At 40.1% G+C, this 14,984-nt stretch overlaps 1 long non-coding RNA gene across 1 annotated transcript; it reads right to left on the bottom strand.

The window, feature by feature from the left end:
- Positions 1-271: 271 nt before the first annotated feature.
- On the bottom strand, positions 272-3,997 carry LOC146680545 (uncharacterized). Its single transcript, XR_014918225.1, has 3 exons — positions 3,896-3,997; positions 1,518-1,648; positions 272-943 (listed from the first exon to the last, which is right to left on the bottom strand). It is a non-coding gene; the product is annotated as an uncharacterized LOC146680545 (long non-coding RNA).
- Between the last annotated feature and the right edge of the window lie 10,987 nt (positions 3,998-14,984).

The following is a 14,984-nucleotide window of genomic DNA, read 5'->3' as shown; positions in this document are numbered from 1 at the left end:
AGCGAATGAATAATGCAGAAAACAGATTTGAGACGGGAAACTGTTCCTGAAGTACAGAGAGAGAGAGAGCTGTGCAGGAAGTGTGATTTTTATCGTGGTGGAAGCAAAACAGCAAAAGTCAGAGGGAATTCATGACGACATTGATCAAATGTGAAGCGCAGTTTGCTGCTTCTTTTGCTGCTGGCTCGGTGAATTTTGGTTGGAGAGAGGAAAAACCTGCAGCTCAGAATCAGCGCAAAAAGACGTAAACACAGCGCGGACCCGAAGAATTGCTAAGCTCCGACAGCGTGTCCGTGTTCGGGCCGTCGAGTGAGAAAGCCGAGAAAGACGAAGCTGATTCTGATGTGTTGGGTCCGCTCCGTGTTTAGGTCTTTGTGTGGAATCCGTTAATGAATTGATATCGCTTTATTCAAGCTACTCACCTCTCTCTTCCACCTGCACTTTCAACTGGACCACGGCCAATCAGAGAGGTCCCGCCCCTGACTATCTCTGATTGGTTTAGTCCACGATAGGGGCATAATGTGTGTCTGTTGTTGACCACACGGAGAGTTAGAGATTTTTTTTTAGTTACCGGAACAGTTGGTCGCACCTGTGCGACCAAATATTTATTTTTAGTCGCACCACTGAAAAATTTGGTCGCATTTGCGACCAAATTGGTCGCACTCTAGAGCCCTGCCTGGAAAAAATCAAACATTGTTGATTGAACACTGTCTCATAGTATATGTGGACAATAAACTAAAAGAATTTAACAGTTAAAGAAACTAAACATTCTACTGTGGTTGTCAGTCACCCAGTCTCCCTTCGATCTGTCTCCACTTCAAATGTTGAAGAGAAAACTAAATGGAGGAGGAAAAAAATGGAAGACATGCAGGAAAGAGACTTGGTAGGAGAAAACGCTTTCTGGTGATGTCCATGGGTTCCAGGCTTCAGGTAGTCATTGTCTCTAGAAAAGTATAAAAATGCACTTGTGTTATTGTCTATATTTTTTAAACATCATTTCTGAAATATGGGGGTTTAAGACTGGTTGTAATTCCTCAACCGTTAATGAATAATTTAGTTTTTCCTCTCAAATTGATGCTCATAATAAGATGAAGCTCATCTTATTATATAAGAGCATGCAGTGTGTAAGAATAAATATTTGGACCTAAATGCATTTCTATGATAGTATTGACATGTAGTGTTCAGTGCCATTGGTGATGAAAATAAAAATGATCATTTACAAGTCTGTAAATTCACCCAGACTATCGCCCAGGTTGTCCTGAAGCCACCTTTATCTGCTATTGCTGTTATCTCATTATCCAACTCTTTTGCTTCTTTTCCATAATAGACCTCAATTTTGCTGTCTTTGAACTAATGCACCATTAGCGACACTGCATTTCAAAGCTGACCCACTCAGGCTTTTAATGTAAGCAGCCATGTTTCCAGATGTTTCCAGCCTTTTTTACTTTGATGCCCCATTCCTGATTATTCTTTTTTCACACAAACACGTTTCCTTTCTCTTTAAAGCATTTCCTTACCTTAATACATTTATTTTCTTTGGGTAGACTGAGGCATGGACTGTTTGAGCTCCACATATTGATTGTTGTGGGGAATTTGATGCCTAGAGACTTGCTGTTCTCCTCTACTCTTCTTTCCTCTCTCTTCCACCCTGGGGGAATTTTAAATGGAAACACATTACTATGAATCACACAGCAGGGAGCTCCATGATTGATAGCATTGCTTACCATTTACTAGTCACTGTCTGGAGATAAGCCCTGAATTTATGGAGTATTGGAAATCCTTGCCGTTGCTACATGAGGATTAGAGTGAGGAACAGCTCCCCCCGTACTGCCACTGGAGTCACCCGGTTAACAGCATAAGTGGAAAGTAAGGAGCCCCTTTTATTATTTATTTTTAAAAAAAATAGTATTTGCGTTTTTGTTTTTTTTGTTTTCTGGATTTCTGCTGTAAATGAAACTGGGAAAGCTTGGAGGACAGTGTCACCTGCTTGTGAGTGAGTTTATGTTGTACACTTACTTCTCAGCAAAGCAAATGTGACTTTCCTTATTTTAAAAAAAATCATATCGTTACACTAACTGGCTACTTTGTTAAGTACACCTTGCTACTACTGTGTTGGACCCCCATTTACCTGAAATCCTTTCTTTCAACCAGGTCCTGGAAACATTCCTTAGAGCTCACGCAATTGCTGCAGATTTGTTGGCTCCACATCCCTGATGTGAATCTTCCGTTCTGCCATATCCCCAAAGTGTCCTATTGTCATGAGATCAGGGGACTGTGGAGGCCATTTCAGTACAGGGAAGCCATTGTTCGAGCAGCCAGTTTGAGACAATCTGAGCTTTGTGACATGACGTACTATCCTACTGGAAGCATTCATCAGAAGATGGGAACACTCTGGTCATAAACAGACGGGCCACAACAGTACTCAGGCTGTAGCCTTTAAACAATTCTCAATTAGTTCTAAGTGGCCAAGAAAATATACTCACAGCATGAACACCCGAATTGTTGATACAAAGCATGATGGATTTGTGCTTTCATGTTGCTTATGCCAAATTATGACTACAGCATTTTTCCAATCTTCAATTAAGTAATTTTGGTGAGCCTGTGCAAATATTGGCCTCTATTTCCTGTTTCTCAACTGACTGTAATGGCACCTGGTGCCATCTTCTGCTACTGTAGTCCACTTGCTTCAAGGTCAACATTCAGAGATGTGTAATCAGAAATGCTTTTCTGCATGCCTTTGGTGGAATGATTATTGGAGTTACTGTTGCCTTCTTATACGCTGAAAGCAGTCTGGCCAGTCTTCTGACATCAACATGGCATGAACTCACTGTTATTTACTTACTCATATTTCTCTTTTTCTGATTATTTTCTGAAAAACCTATAGAGGTTGTGGGAAAATGCCAGCAGATCAGCAGTTTTTTGGTTTTTTAAATTCTTAACCAACAACCATGCCATGATCAGTCAGGTAAGTCACCTTTCTTACCCATTCTGATTCATTATGTACTTTAAAAGATCACCTCAACTATGTCTACATGCCTTAAATGCACTGGTTTGCTACCATGTGGCCATATTTGTGTTGACGAGCAGTTGAATGGGTGTACCTAACAAAGTTACCAGTCAGTGTATATTTAGTTGAAATGTAAACAGAGCAACCCCAAATGAAAAGAAAATTACAGACCTTAGATTAATATAATAATAACATATTTATGCTGAATCTTTTATATGCTTGTCAAATCAACCTTCAGGTAAATTATCCATTTTCTTCATAGTTCATTTAATACAATATGATAAAATAGATATATGTAATATTCAGAAATGAATAATTAGTCCATCTACTAAGGTGGGCACTATCATAGTTCCTTTAAAATCCCTGAAGGCATATATGCAGGAATCCCTAGACTTTGCAGGGTGCAGACAGTAGTTCACCAAAGACTTTTGTTTAAAGAATGTGCTTGCAGACCAGTTTTTCCTGTGCCTCAGATACAATTTGCAGACTAAAACTTTTCTTCTTTAGAAATGGCTAACAGTTATAGATTTTAAACATCAAATGAAAACTGTGTTTGCACAAATAGAGAGCTGTCTGTACTTTTATCCTGCACTCCTTGTGTGTGTATGCTACACAATTCAGCAGTAGCCTAACTCCACTTGAAATAACGCCGAAGTCAGGATGTAGCGTCCAACTCCTTTTAATTAGTAAGTATTTCCTCATGGAGTAAAACTGAAATACAAATAACATAGCTAAAATTAACCTAGCATCATTAGCACAACAAAATTAGATTCCAATACACATCCATTAGCTTTAGCACACAACTACTAAAGTATTCATCTACAGCAAATATTTTCACAAAATATACATAAAATACAATCCTACAATTCAATACAAATGAAAACTTACAGACGGTGGTGTCGATGGCACAAACAAAAGGCAGATGTCGCTGGATTAAATTTCCCCACATGTGATCCGCTAGGAACTAAACAAACCTGGCTGACATTCTGTCACTTCCCGAAACTGGTTTTCAAAATAAAACGAATTTCAAAATAAAATTAGCTCATTGCAAAGAGCGCCTATATCCGGTTGTTCAGTGATGACGTGACGAATCCTACTTCCGGGTCTAAAGTAGTAGCGTTTAATATGGCTTTTGTGTTGTTAACATGTTTAATGTTATGTATTTTCTCCTATTTGATCTCAAAAAGCTCCTAAAACAGTCAGTGATCACTGTTGACCTCCCTCGGCTTTTATTACCGCTAATCATTTATTTAAGCTTAGTTTTTAAAACCTTAGGATGTAACTACAGCCCAGCCCATGCAGCAGTATATGAATGACTAACCTCGTATTGTGGATGGATTATCTCAGTTGTTCTCCTGGCTGAAGTTTGGTCCTTTTACAGCATCCTGCCATGCGATTACATTTGTTCCTGACCACCGAGAACACTCACGTTAACTTTTATCGAGTGGAAAAAAAGTTAGCTTGTTTATATTATGCTAACATAGCTGTGTCGCTAGCGGTCACGTAGCACATCATTATATACCAGCTAGCCAAACTGTACGTTTGAATTTGTTTCCAAAACCCCGCAGTCAGGACATGCTATATTGCAGAGGTGGGACCAAGTCATTGTTTTGCAAGTCTCAAGTAAGTCTCTAGTCTTTATCCTCAAGTCTCAAGTCAAGTCTCAAGTAATGTCAGGCAAGTCAGAGTCGAGTCTCAAGTCACTGGTGTAAAAGTCCAAGTAAAGTCACAAGTCTGAAATTTTGAATTTCAAGTCCTTTCGAGTCTTTAAAAAAAAAAAACGAAAAAAAGCATGTTGCAGTTATATGCTAAATGTAAATATTAGACCATGTAATTTTTATATCTGTGTTTTTCTCAACACATGACAAAATAGTGAACTTAGAAAATATACACAAATTGTGAAATTGCACCTCTTTAAAATGCAGCTCAATTAAACCTAGTTCCAAGAATAATTTTCACCGACAGTTCTGAGATAAGCTGCATGTTATTCTTGGATGCGGTTGTAGGACTGGCTTTAAAATCGCATGACAAAAATATCATACACATTAAAAAAAACTGCATCACCAACGTAGCCTGGAAAACATTTGCTAGTTAGATGGAGTCAGCTATCTCATCGTAGCATATTTATATGCATATTTATAATCATACGGTTCTTGGAGTGAGTGCATACACTCATGAAGTTTAGTAACTTCCGGTCACTGCAACAAGCCCAGGTACAGTTTACCGACGGATGGGTGCAGGACCTTGAAATGCACCGTGTAGAAAGTAAAGACCATCGTACGTATCATAAGTTTACCAGTCTCACAAATCGTCGTCATAAATACACATTCGTTAACCGTTTATTAATAGGACCTTTGAGCTCAATGGTAATTAATTAGCAGTGGAAATAATTTCTGGTAGCATCACAGAAATGTAGCAGTGACAATAATATTGTATGCTGTAATCGTACTGGACAATTAGTGATACAAAACAACTGTTTTATCCTGTGAATAAAAGTATATGTTTTTGTCAATGTACCATAATAACAGAGGCGAAACGCAATATTGTGTCAGGACAATTCACTATTTATGCACAATAAACAAAGGAGCATAGCGCGACAATTTCTGTTCAGCGCCAGACTTGCTTGTAACCTATATCACCAATTATGTTAAGAAAAATGACGTATTAACTACAACAGCAGACTGACCTTTGTGGAAATGCTTGGAGCAGACTAACCTGTGAGCTGGAGTGTTCTGGGACGTTATATTTGGTCTTTGAATGGCTGCAATCCAGTCGCCTCTTTGTTACTTCGGAAACATGGCTCGAACAATTTCTCTTCAACGACGTAATCCGATAACAACCGATCTCTTTACTCGTCGGCTTCCCGTGGCTGTCATGCGACCGGCTATTGCAGTTAATAATACAACAGCTTCTTGACATTTTTGTGTTTCTTTTTATCGCTGTATAACTGATTTTAATTGAAAGCCTGCGTGCGCTAGTACCGCTTGCCACGAGTTCCCAGAATCCTTTGCGGTTCTACCCGTGAATGACGTCACATTTTCAATCTCTATATAATATGCATGTTAAATTTTATATTTGGGGTAAAATATCAAGTCTTTTCAAGTAAACCGGTTCAAGTCCAATTCAAGTCCCAAGTCATTGGTGTAAAAGTCCAAGTCAAGTCACAAGTCTTAGAACATTTTTTCAAGTCAAGTCTAAAGTCATAAAATTAATGACTCGAGTCTGACTCGAGTCCAAGTCATGTGACTCGAGTCCACACCTCTGCTATATTGTATTTAGATAGAAGCTAGTGAGCTAACTCCCTGCTAACTTCTAACTCCGTTAAATGTCATAAATTCCGTTTTCATGGATGCCTGGATGTTAAACTCAATTGTTACACCTGGTAGAGCAGAACGCTGATCATTTTATTAAAGATGAAAGACTTTAGACAGTTTTTTAACTCTCAGTAATGCCATAGTGATCGTTTGATATATGGACCTGCAGCGGAGTTTAGACCCAGACACGGCTAGTGACGTCAGACTGAACAACCGGATTGCAATAAAATTAAGAGCGGAACAACTTTAAAGGCACAATGGTTGTTTGTTTTTTACAGAGGGTCTCATTCTTTTATATCATAGAAGCTGCTTACAAATCTTAGACTCCATACATCATGGCCAAGATTTTTTTTTAACACTGAACAGAAAACTGAAGCATTCAGTTTTAAAACTGGTTTGTGATTTAAAGACTACAAACAGAAGATTGTGGTTTATGTCTCTACTAATACTAACGAAATAGCTGTTTTCGTTTATGTAATTAATTTTTTTTAAAGAGCGCTTGAACACATTAATTTTTATACTTATACAAAAAACTTGCTTAGCTGTTTTTTGTTGTTGTTTTTGCCCTGGCTTTATGTATGTTAGACAAAATAGACTTAGCTTCAGTAGTTTAAATGAGTTTGTGGACCTTAGCTTCTGCAGCTTAAGAAGGACACATTTTTACAGATTTTATGTGTTAGAAACATTTCTGAGTGCTTGGTTTACACATCTCCATTTTTGGCTGTCAGGGGCAGCTTAGACCTCAGATTTCATACCTCAGCAGCCATAGCCATAGACCAAGGGCTTTGGGTTTTTTAGATTCCTTGCAAGTTTGTGCATCACTCTGAAGAAAGTCTAACCTTACTGCATTTTTGAATTATTTGTTACCAAGCTTGGTTTACCAAACACCACTGCAGTTTGTATAATGGTGTGTTTAGCAAGTAGCCAGGAAGATGACTGATCAAAATCTCATTGCTGCTGCACCCTGAACCATCGAGGCCATTTCATCACATTAATATCCTGCCACACTGTGACCGAATATTTGATCTACACACACTGATAATCAACAAGTCGTTATACATCCACACTGTGCCAGCGCATCACACATGGGGGCTGTTTCTGTGGTGCTGATCCCATTATGGAACATGACTTAATTCTCCTTGACACAAAGCCAATTCAGGGAGTGATTGTCTCACAGGTTCATCCTCTCTCACGCAGCGTGAGGGCAGAAGGGAAGTGGTGGTGAGGAGGTGGGTTGTATTAGGCGCTGAAAGACCACAGCTGAGGGGGAAATAGCTGTCAGGCCTGTGGAGGAAGGAACAGGACACAGTATAGCCCATCACTTGTGCTCCCTGAGAGACTTATTACAGAAGCAGGCCAGGGAGAGAGCTTGTAATTAATTTGGAGGGAACTGATATTGGTTTTGATGCACCAGAGACTGACAACAATGGCTGTCTCCTACATGTACCTGCACTCGTGGCTATATGTGTCTGCATAAAAACAGGAAACCAAGACGAGCAAGGGGAGAAAGGGCTATTTACATGGAATGTCTGCAACAATGCATATTAATGCCTCCTTTAGTCGCCTCATCCTCCTGCAACTCGTATTCTCATCTCTCATCTCTCTCATTCCTCTCTCACTTATCCATCTCTGCAGCAGCTTTGGTTAGATTCTTCCTCTATCATGAGTACGTGTTGTTCAGGGCAGCATTTTTTTTTTAAATAATGAAACTATACTCTGCATGGCAAATTATTAATGTCACAGAAAGGAAATAAGCTTGTTTTCCTTCAGCTCATTCATTTAGAAAGCTCCATGACTGCACCACAGAAGCACAATTACAGCACTAAGGAATCACAGAGATTGAAAGGACCACAGAATTTGCACTCTTAGTCATGCAAATCAGCTGTTAGGTCATATCCGAGGACAAATTCAGCATTATTTTCTAATGACTGAGGAAGAATGGAAAGAAAAATGTGAGTGACACGATCAGAATGGATTTATAATATCTGCTGCCATTATTAAAAGTTTTTATCATATCTTTGGGTATATATATATATATATATATATATATATATATATATATATATATATATATTGAATATATGCCATAGATTCATTTTTTTTTTAATTACATCAGGAACTGGAACTAGATGATAAATCTGTAATTTTTGAAGTTAAAAGAAAACACATGAACAAAAATAAATAAATGGGTTCCATCATTTAGCCCAGTATTAGCTCACAATGACATTGGCGTTATGACTGTTTTGTATGATGGACTGTTACCACCTGCTTCTGGGAAGGAGGGCGATCCATTTGATGGAGCTTCAGAAAAGCAAGATGTATATTGTCATAGTTTTGAGTGAGAAGGACACAATCAAATACACTCAACAAAAATATAAACGCAACACCTTTGTTACTGCTCCCATTCCCCATGGGATGGACGTAGAGACCTAAAATTCATTCCAGATACACAATATAACCATCCCTCCCAAACAGTGGTCACAAATCAGTCCAAATGTGTGGTAGTGGGCACATCTGCTATATTGAGATAATCCATCCCACCTCACAGATGTGCCACATCAGGATGCTGATCTGACATCATGAGTAGTGCACAGGTGTACCTCAGACTGCCCACAACAAAAGGCCACCCTGGAATGTGCAGTTTTGTCTCACAGCAAAATGCCACAGATGCCACAAGCAATGAGGGAGCATGCAATTGGCATGCTGACAGCAGGAATGTCAACCAGATCTGTCGCCCGTGCATTCAATGTTCATTTCTCAACCATAAGCCGTCTCCACAGGCGTTTCAGAGAATATGGCAGCACATCCAACCGGCCTCACAACCGCAGACCTCGTGTAACCACACCAGCCCAGGACCTCCACATCCATTATTACTGTTAAGTGTTATTTTAGTTTATGTAAGGTTAATGTTGTCTTCTTCTTCTTTCAGCTCTTTCTTTTATGAGTCCCCACAGGGGATCATCTGTTTCCCTTTCACTGTGTCCCTGTCACACCAACCCTCTGCATGTCGTCCTTGACTACGTCCGTGCCCCCTCTCCTCCTCATTTGTCTTTGGTCAACAATAGCAGTTTCCACTGGTTTGACAGTTTATTAGAATCACAGTTCTGCTGCCTTAACCCAACAAATGTGTTAAACCAAAAATAAAAGTGCCAGTGAAAAACAAAGTGAAAACAAAGAATAAAACAGTTCAAATGACCCCATAACTTGAGAATGACTCAAGTTCATCAGTTCAACTTTTTTTTTATCTTTGCTCGCTCCTTCTTTAAAAGAGATTCATGAACTCATCACCTCATACTATTGTGGCCAGTGCAGAACTGTGGGTATGCTCTGTAATGCTAGTGTCACCTGGCATGTTGAAAAAGAATCTATGTTTTATTATGGTTAAGTTTTACATATGTAAATAAATGCAGTTCTTAATTGGGGTCTTTGGAGAATGGGCTGCCACTAGCAGTTGGCAACTGTGTATATTATGCATGTATAACACAGCTGGCAAACACTGTCTTGAATATTCACTTTTCTAGTGTTTAAGTGAGTCCTGCTCTACTGGAATGCCTCCAACATACTTGTCCCATAAAACTTTGGTTTGGCACCTCATAATACAGGACCTCTGGATTGTCAGTATGAATCTAGCCATTGTGCATCAATACTACAGAACAGGTTTCCTGTTGTGAAGGCTCAGTGTAAAAAGTCTTCGTTAGCAGCAATGAAGATAGCAGTAAACAATAAAACTGGCAGCTGCCAGTGCAGAAGATGGTCATTCCAAAAAAAAGAGCAGTGAGGGTTAAGTCACAGATTTGTAATACATTTGCTGCTAATGGAACAGATGTCTTGTCTGGCCAGTTGTAGTTTTGCTAACATTATAACAATTTTTCATCCCTCATGTGCTCTCTGACGTATTAGTGTAGCTCATCATCCCATAATACCAACCTACCTCAGTGTCTCCTTGGAGCAGCATGGCAGCATTTTAACACTGGTTACCGTGGAGACCACAGCGGTGCCACTGGCAGAAGCAGCCTCTTACTCATTCCGGATGACATTCAGAAAAGCCCCTCTAGTGTTTGTATGCACACACACTCTCTTACATGAGCATGCAGCCACACAACAGCACCCCCGTGTGCTATGCAATAATGTTTCCTTGAATACACACAGTCAGAGACATATGCTCTTACAAAAGATCAATGGAATATGGATGACACACACAAACATACAACAGTCAGTCAACTGTCATCTGTTGTAACAGCTTTCAGAGTATGTGACTACAGCTTTCTAATATGCCAGAACTATGGTGACTAACACACGTGTGTGTGTGTGTGTGTGTGCCTGCGTGTGTGTGTGTGTGCATGCGGATTTTTGTATCCAAGTAGATCTTGAGCACTTGGTTATCAAGTGGATATAAAACTAGCAGATGTAAAAGTTTAAAGGGATGTTTTTCTTTTTTTCCTAAAACTACCTGTACGTTTCAATTTACTTTGTAACGCCATATTGCAGTGATTTACACATTTTCCTAACACGCGAAAGGACACCCAAATGCCTCTGGGATTATGTTGGGAGGAGCATCTGTTGTGAAAATTGTCAAGATCAAATATGCAGAGCTATCTGCTGTGGTGACCCCTTTTGAATAGGGGAACAGCTCAGTCTTTACTTTGTTTATACTCAACATCCTTAAAATATAACTATATGAGTTCTCATATAGGTATATTTAAAGTTTGATTTTCATTTTGCTTTATTGGTTAATCCAAATAACCTTAATTCATCATGGTTTATAGGATGGGTTGAAGAAAATGGCTGGCAAATACCACTATTTGGTCAAAGTTGCTAGCCTCTGTTGAGAAAATTGTCCTTTGGCACTCTTGCTGCCACAGTTTCAACAATAGTGAGGTGTCATATAAGAGTCCTCCAGTGGGACCTCTTGGTGATGCTTGGATACAATAGGTACTCTACATCGTAATCTTTCAGCTTGGCAAGTTAAAACTGGGGCTGTTGAAAACTGGCACTATGCTTGATATACATAGCTATTACTTTTCATGCCAAAACAATAGCTAAAGGGCAAGTGATGATGATGATCATGATAATAATAAAAATTTATTTTTAAATTTAAATTATTTAAAATAATTTTACATTTAAATTTAAAATAAAAATGAAAACAAAGCAAAAATAGTCCAGTACAATATTGCCAGGGGTGGCACAGCAAGGCCAAAGAACATAGTGTGCATATCACCAATGAGTATCTCAATAATAGCAGCTAATTCATGAATTTGTTTTCTAGTAATAAAACACAGTTTTTGCATGACAAAAATCTAATTTCCATTGCAATATTCATTGTGTCATATGTCATCTAGTTGTCATTTCAATGTTAGATTCAGTTTGTCATGGAAAAAGATGACAAGTGTGGGCTGTTTATAAGAAGGCGTTGGAGGAGTGTGACAGCACTGTCAACATCTCTGTTATGTTTGCACATATCCAATTTCATGCGAATTCTTCGTTTTTATGTTGCTTGATGTTGTGTTCAATGGTTCTTTTTGTTACCTCACAATTTGGATCATGAAGTCATGTTTTTCACTGCTTAACCCAGAAAAAAAATGGCTAAGTGGAGATAAAGCCTGTCCTTGAAAGACCAAACCAGCCCAAGACAGCAGGTAGATACTGGACATGAGATTACGTTTTCAGCCAACTGAACAGGCGACTGCAAGTTAGAGGAAAAGCAATGTTAGTAGAAGGAACACGCAAGAGAATTTCACAAGAAAAAAGGAGCCTGATTACCACACAACATGCAATGACAATCTGTCAGAAAAATGGTTGTTTGAGCTGGTCCTTAAAGTGAGGTTTCATATAAGAGTCCTCCAGTGGGACCCACTTGAAGGTCAGAGAGACTGAGATAGAAAGCAAAAAGAAAGAAAACCCTGACAACCCAGTACTATCACATTCATTTACATTAATGACATACTGCATTTGGCTGCCAATAACCAATCATTGGTGATGATTGGTAATTGGTGTAAAAAGAAATTGTTAAGGTATTTTAGTTAACCTTTTTCATGTTTTACAATGAACAAGGGCAACTGATGATCATTTTACACTCAACAAAAATATAAACGCAACACCTTTGTTACTGCTCCCATTCCCCATGGGATGGACGTGGAGACCTAAAATTCATTCCAGATACACAATATAACCATCCCTCCCAAACAGTGGTCACAAATCAGTCCAAATGTGTGGTAGTGGGCACATCTGCTATATTGAGATAATCCATCCCACCTCACAGATGTGCCACATCAGGATGCTGATCTGACATCATGAGTAGTGCACAGGTGTACCTCAGACTGCCCACAACAAAAGGCCACCCTGGAATGTGCAGTTTCGTCTCACAGCAAAATGCCACAGATGCCACAAGCAATGAGGGAGCATGCAATTGGCATGCTGACAGCAGGAATGTCAACCAGATCTGTCGCCCGTGCATTGAATGTTCATTTCTCAACCATAAGCCGTCTCCACAGGCGTTTCAGAGAATATGGCAGCACATCCAACCGGCCTCACAACCGCAGACCTCGTGTAACCACACCAGCCCAGGACCTCCACATCCAGCAGGTTCACCTCCAAGATCGTCTGAGACCAGCCACCCAGACAGCTGCTGGAACAATTGGTTTGCACAACCAAACAATTTCTGCACAAACTGTCAGAAACCATCTCAGGGACGCTCAACTGCATGCCCGTCGTCCTCATCGGGGTCTTGACCTGACTCCAGCTCGTCGCCGTAACAGACTTGTGTGGGCAAATGCTCACATTCGATGGCGTCTGGCACGTTGGAGAGGTGTGCGCTTCACGGATGAATCATGGTTCACATTGTTCAGGGCAGATGGCAGCTGAGAATGTCCCAGTTCTTGCATGGCCAGCATACTCACCGGACATGTCACCCATTGAGCATGTTCGGGATGTGCTTGACCGGCGTATACGACAGCGTGTACCAGTTCCCACGAATATCCAACAACCTCGCACAGCCATTGACGTGGAGTGGACCAACATTCCACAGGCTACAATTGACAATCTGATAGACTCCATGCGACGATGTGTTGCACTGCATGAGGCAAATGGTGGTCACACCAGATACTGACCGGTTCTGGGTCCCCAGACCCCCAATAGCGCAAAAAACTGCACATTCCAGGGTGGCCTTTTGTTGTGGGCAGTCTGAGGTACACCTGTGCACTACTCATGATGTCAGATCAGCATCCTGATGTGGCACACCTGTGAGGTGGGATGGATTATCTCAATATAGCAGATGTGCCCACTACCACACATTTGGACTGATTTGTGACCACTGTTTGGGAGGGATGGTTATATTGTGTATCTGGAATGAATTTTAGGTCTCTACGTCCATCCCATGGGGAATGGGAGCAGTAACAAAGGTGTTGCGTTTATATTTTTGTTGAGTGTACATTTCATCCATGTTAGAAAAATCGCACCAACAGTTGTCACCTTCTTACAAAACGTCTTGCTGATGGTCTTGTATCTCATCCATGTGAAGGTCTCCAGTCTTGTCCCTGATGTTCTTTGACATGTCTTTGGCCTTTCCCGTGGTGGTGTAGAGGTTAGAATGACATAAATTGATTCTTTGGACAGATGTGCTTTATACAATGAGATAAGATCAGCAGTATCTATGATAAGTTGGTTGGTTGGTTGTAATATAGGTGCACAGAAATCTGACCACATTACCACAGTACTGAAGGCACTTCATTGGCCCCCAGTGTAGAGTTACCTCTAAAATTCTTCTATTAGTTCATAAAGCTCTCAGTGGTTTGGCCCCCTGGTATATTTCTGTTTTGCTCACGCTCTACAGTCCAGTCAGACCTCTCAAATCATCAAGCGCAGATTTTTCCCTGTTCCCAGAATCAGATCTTAGTCTGCTGAGGGTCCTGTTTTTTGGAACAAGCTTCCTGCTGACTTCACATCAATTACATCTCTCTGAACATTGAAGAACAAACCTGTTGCTTTGTTTTGTTTAATTTGGATGTTGATGTATTTATTTTAATGTTTTGTTTATGATCGGATATTATAGTACATAATATTGAAAATATTCATTAGAAAGAAGAATTTATTAATTCAGTAGCTTTATGATGGGGGTTTAGCAGTGCTGTAAAGTGTAGTGCATCCTTACAATCTGCTGTTGTTTTCTCTGTATTTTATTGTTAGTTAGCTATTACAGTTTGGCCGTTTGCTTTTGGCATTGCCAAAATTTTTGAGCACCATGTCACCAACATAATACCATTGCTGTAACTGGACTTGCAACAACTCAGCAATATCCATCCAAAGTGTTGGGAGACTGCAGGATTTCAGTTCATAGTGCTGAAATCCTGTCATCAGGGTTCTGATAAAGTTCTGTCTACAACAAATTACAAATCGGAATCTTTAACTGTCAATGTTTATTGCATGGGTCCGCCCCAAGTTCCTGAAGACTCTGGACGTTGTAGGGCTGTCCTGGTTGACACGCCTCTACAATGTTGCATGGAAATCAGGGGCAATACCTCTGGACTGGCAGACCAGGGTGGTGGTCCCCATCTTTAAGAAGGGGGACCGGAGGGTGTGTTCCAACTATAGGGTGATCACACTCCTCAGCCTCCCTGGGAAAGTCTATGCCAGCATGCTGAGGCCATGGTTCTCAGCCGGAAAAGGGT

This window comes from Copadichromis virginalis, linkage group LG23 (genome assembly GCF_057382275.1).
Source record: "Copadichromis virginalis isolate Kocher_CV1m ecotype Utaka linkage group LG23, C_Virginalis_male_GT1.1, whole genome shotgun sequence".
NCBI classification, from domain to species: domain Eukaryota; kingdom Metazoa; phylum Chordata; class Actinopteri; order Cichliformes; family Cichlidae; genus Copadichromis; species Copadichromis virginalis.
Note: the sequence above shows the minus strand (reverse complement) of the source record. Positions and strands in the feature narration are given on the sequence as shown.